Below are 6105 nucleotides of genomic sequence, written 5' to 3' on the forward strand. Positions count from 1 at the left end.
TAACTTTGTTTGTATAAAAGAAGCATCACGTGATTTAACAGCGTGTTCAATGTAAATTAATAATAATAATAACGATCATAAATACAAAGTAAACAAATTTATAAATGTCCAATATTTTGGTCATGAAAACTGTGAAGTCAGCAGAATGCGAGAACACAGAAACTAAAATTTGCCATTAAATAACTAAAAACGCCAATAAACTACTAAGGAATGCCATATGAATTACAGAAATAATGGCATTAAATTATTAAAACGTTCAATTAAATTAGTTAGGAAATGCCATTGAATTAACAGTGTCATTAAATTACTTCAAAATGACATGAAATTAGTCGAAAATTCCATTAAATTATAAAACAGATCAATAAATAACTCAAAACGCCATTACATTTTTGAACAATGCCATTTAAAATACTAAAATATTGACATTTAACCAAAATTGGCATAACATTATGAAATAATGGTATTTAAAAGTTTAAATAACTTACTTTAAAAAAAATGCTGTTAAATCACAAACAAACAAAATCCTGTTTAAATTATTAAAAAGTCCCATTATATTGCTTAAAAGATTACAATAAATTATTTTCAAACAAAGTGCCTTTAAAAAATAAAAAAAGGCCTTTAAGGTAAAAAAATAAATAAATGCCCTCTTATAACTAAAAAGTCAATTAAATTGCTAAACATTCACATTACATTATAAAAGATGTCATTAAATACCATTAAATAACAAAAAAATGAATTTAAATTATTAAAAAGTCCTAAAAGATTGCAATAAATTATTTTCAAACAAAATGCCCTCGCATAACTAAACATTCAATTAAATTACTAAAAAGTTGCATTACATTGTGAAATATGTCATTTAAAAACAACATGCAATCAAATTCATTTTACGGATCAATTAAATAACTACAAAATATATCAAATACCTAAAAATGACATGTAATTACCAAACAAGACATCAAATTACTAAAAACAAAATACCAAAAAATTCCTTTAAATGACAAAAAAACGATACAAATGTCCAATATTTTGTGAATGAAAACTATCAAGTCAGCAGAATGCGAGAACACAGACACTATAGATGGTATCTCATGTTAAAAGATAACATTACATTCCTAAAATGTGCCATTAAATAACTAAAAACGCCAATAAATTACTAAAGAATGCCATTTGAAATACAAAAACTAATGCCATTAAATTATTTAAATGTTCAATTATATTAGTTAGGAAATGCCATTAAATTACCTGTGTCATGACTTAAAAATGACATGAAATTAGTACAAAATACCATTAAATTATAAAACAGATCAATAAAAAACTCAAAATGCTATTACATTTTTGAAAAATGCCATTTAAAATACTAAAATATTGACATTATTTAACCAAAACTGGCATTACATTATGAAATAATGCCATTTAAATGTTTTTAAAAGTTTAAATAACTTACTTTAAAAAATGCTGTTAAATCACAAAATTATTAAAAAGTCCCATTATATCGCTTAAAAGATTACAATAAATTATTTTCAAACAAAATGCCTTTAAAAAACTAAAAATGCCTTTAAGGTAATAAAAAAAATGCCCTCACATAACTAAAAAGTCAATTAAATTACTAAAACATCACATTACATTATAAAAGATGTCATTTAAAAACCACAACATGCAATTAAATTCATTTTAAAAGTCAATTAAATATCTAAAAAATATATCAAATACCTAAAAATGACATTTAATTACTAAACAAGACATCAAATTACTAACAATATACCAAACAATTCCAAAAAATGATTACTATTGTCCAATATTCTGTTAATGAAAACTGTCAAGTCAGCAGAATAAAGAAGAATGCCATTTAAAATATAGAAATTTACTAACCAAAATTGGCACTAAATTATGAAAGAATGCCATTTAAATTACTAAAAAGTTTGAATAACTGGCTTAAAAAACGCCATTAAATCACACAAAAAAAAACCATTTAAATTATTAAAATGTCCCGTTATATCTAAAAGATTGCAATAAATTATTTTCAGACAAAATGCCTTTAAATAACTAAAAATGCCCTCACATAACTAAACATTTAATTAAATTACTAAAAATGTGCATTACATTATGAAATATGTCATTTCAAAACAACATGCAATCAAATTCATTTTAAAATTCAACTAAATAACTAAAACATACATCAAATACCTAAAATGACATTTAATTACCAAACAAGAACTCAAATTACTAAAAACAAATACCAAAAAATTCCTTTAAATGACAAAAAAACGATACAAATGTCCAATATTTTGTTCATGAAAACTGTCAAGTCAGCAGAACGTGAGGCTGCATGCACCTAATGTTGTCCAGCATGCACCTAATGTTGTCCAGCATGCACTTAATGTTGTCCAGCATGCACTTAATGTTGTGCAGCATGCACCTAATGTTGTGCAGCATGCACCTATTGTTGTGCAGCATGCACCTAATGTTGTGTAGCATGCACCTAATGTTGTCCAGCATGCACCTATTGTTGTCCAGCATGCACCTATTGTTGTGCATCATGCACCTAATGTTGCCCAGCATGCACCTAATGTTGTCCAGCATGCACCTAATGTTGTGCAGCACGCACCTATTGTTGTGCAGCATGTACCTAATGTTGTGCGGCACACACCTAATGTTGTGCGGCATGCACTTAATGTTGTGCGGCATGCATCTATTGTTGTGCGGCATGCACCTAATGTTGTGCAAAGCGATGTACTGAACGTCTATAACAATTCAGTCTTCTGTGAGTCTTGCTGTGGACTTGTTGCCCACTCTGAGGTGGTAGTAGTGTGACGTTGACTTCTTCAAACGCAACAACAACAACAAAAAAGGTGTGGAGGAGATTCTTGTGTGTTTGAGTCAAAAGCAGCTGTGCTTGGTGATGAAGAGGAGCTGCCCAGAGAGCTTTTCACTCTTCAGGTGAATAGAGGCAGCCACCATGAAGGCCTCGCACGCACACGCTCACTAAACATGAAGCCGCAAAGCCCGGGAAGGAAGGAAGGAGAAAAGACTCATCAAGTACACCCATCCCAGTTGTGCACACGCCTACAAAAAGTGCACTGACACACAAAAGGCCCAGATGCACACAACACACACACACCTGGTTGTGTTTGCCTCCCTGATCCTCACTCATCCTTCACTAGGCTGCAAAGCTGCCATTAAAAGTAGGAAAACAAAAACATCAAGAAAAGAAAAAGGAGGCTAAAGGGGGAAACCTGGGATGTGGACAAAGAAGATAGCAGCCAAGGCCTTTCAAGTTTGCCGTGGAGGCGTGACAGAAGCCTCCTAATCTCGGTGTTGTCTTTCTTTGCACACACACACACACACACACACACACACACACACACACACACACACACACACACACACACACACACACACACACACACATATTCTTGTATTTCTCACCTTCTTGAGAACTCTGAAAAAACGCCCACCTCCAGTATTATGATAAAAGTCGTAATTTTACTCAACGCAGGTCAAAATTTTACAACAAAAACTGGACATTTGTGCAATTACATGATAAAAGTTGGAGTTTTACTCGATAACAGTCGCAATTTTACAAGAAAAGCTCAACATTTTGGCAATTTTATGAAAAGGGTCGTAATTTTACTCGACAAAAGTCACAATTTTATGAGAAAACTAATAATTTGGCAATTTTTCCCCCCCATTTATTTATTTATTTCAGGCAATGACATAAAAAAGTACAAAGTTGACAACACATAATATAAATTAATATAGTGCAAAAGGTAATGTACAGTATGTAATGCATGATTGTCCAGTTTTGCCTGAAAGGGAGTGGGAAGAAGATCATTTATTTAATCCCACCCCCAGTTCTCCATTCAGTGATTATTCACATGAGTTTCATTCTTACTTTGTTCAAGGATTATAATACAGATGTTGCATCATAGTGGCATTACCACAGGTAACAATAATTATTACACTGTAACAAAAATTTGTATCAACAATGTAGGAATAATGAATATACCAACAATGGTAATAGACAACATAGCAATAATGTTAAGGAAACATTGAGCACATGTTAACACTTTGAGACAGAGTACAGTCAAATTATGTTTATATTAATGATCTGAATTTTACTTGGCAAAATTATGACAAAAGTCAGTTGTTCACCTGCCGTGTTTTTTCCGGAAGGAATAGGGAAGTCCTTCTTTAGCTGCCGTCTTGTTTTTATCATATATTGCTGCCTTTGTTTACTTTTGTATGCACATTAAATCAACAAAAAAATCCTGACTTTGGAGCAATGTTCACGGACTCGAGTATTTTGCTCTCTATTAGATGCAATGGTTTTCTGTATTGGGACCATGATTTCGGTCCTAACTTGTTCACCGGTCCTCATATGGAAAGTACTTTTCCTTGTTGGTGTTTTTTCAAGAAGGGTAGAAATACAAGAACACACACACACACACACACACACACACACACACACACACACACACACACACACACACACGCACACACACACACAGACTGTGCCATGTGTGAACCAGAATAATAATATCCGTTTGTAAAAGGAAAAACATGGAGATTGTTGTGAGAATAATGTTGAGGTGTTTGTGTATGAATGTGCTTGAATAATTTCCCTAGGGTTTTTACTGAACAATAATTCTGGAAAGGACAATTAAAAATGACCGTGTAACATACAGAATATACAATAAGTGAAGTATTTTTTCTTGGTGAAATATACAATATATATATATACATATATATATGTATATATAAATATATAAATATATGTATATATATATATATATATATACATCTTTATTTATAATCAACATTAATTTGAACTACCTTTTTTTTAATAAACCTTTATTTAATAATATGCAACAAAAAGCAAAGAAATAATAACAATTAAAACAAGTATAGAAACAGTACAAAAACAGTACAAAATATTAGATTAATTACAACAAACTATTTGTTTCATTTAATTTTTGTATTTATTTTAATTTTATGTACCTTTATTTATAAATTGCAACGTTTACAAACAATTGAGAAATAATCATAATCAAAATATGTACAAAAACAGTACAAAACAGCGCCAGGGGGTTGTAAACTCAATAAAGTAACTAAAATAGAATGCAAAAAATAAAAATAAATATATATATATACATATATATTTGTAAATGGCAACATTTACAAACAATTGAGAAATAATAATAATCAAAATAAGTACAAAAACAGAATAATATCTTTTTTTATTTTTGAAGAAGAAGAATTTTATTTTGAAATATAAAAAAATTAAGATGAAAAAAATATATATATATTTCAGTGTCGAAAAACAATAACTACATCCAAAACACCGTTTAATTTGTATTCTATTCGACAACAAATAAAAATAACTAGTCAGCACAAACAAAAACAATAAATATTGACATCCGGTTCTCGTGTCAGAAATCCGTTTTTGGTCAGATTTCTGACACGAGAACCGGAAGTCAACATTTCGGCCATGAAGGCCAGTAGTTGTTTTTTTTTAAACCTTTATTTATAAATTTCAACATTTACAAACAGTTGAGAAATAATAACCAAAGCAAGTACAAAAACAGTAAAAACAAAACAAAAACAAAAACAGTATAAAAACAGTACAAAACAGTGCCAGGGTAATTACAACAAACTTGTATTTATTTTTTTATTTTTTTCATTTGCCTACAAACAATTTTATTAACTTTTTTCAAAAGATTTACACACTTTTCCAAACATCACATTCACTTTTCTTAATTCCTAGATGATTTGCTAAATGAACCTTGGGTCAAAACATTTGTTCATTCATCATAATAAAGCAATAATTTGTAAAAATGCAGTTTTGTTTCCACCTGACTCACAGACTTCACATGGTAAACACTATTGGAGTGACTTACCCACACCAGGGATTATAAAAAAACCTTATTTTACTATATGAAATCACATGTTTGTGACCTTTTTATTACAACAAACTATTCTTTATTGTTTTGGTTTCATGACGACAGCGGCCAACTCTCGTGAAGTCTCGGCAAATGTCGCGCTATTGTGAGCGTCACCACGTCACGTCATGCCGGAAGTAATGTATTTTCATATCGCCAAGAACCG

Source organism: Nerophis lumbriciformis, linkage group LG16, assembly GCF_033978685.3.
Source record: "Nerophis lumbriciformis linkage group LG16, RoL_Nlum_v2.1, whole genome shotgun sequence".
In the NCBI taxonomy this organism is placed as follows: domain Eukaryota; kingdom Metazoa; phylum Chordata; class Actinopteri; order Syngnathiformes; family Syngnathidae; genus Nerophis; species Nerophis lumbriciformis.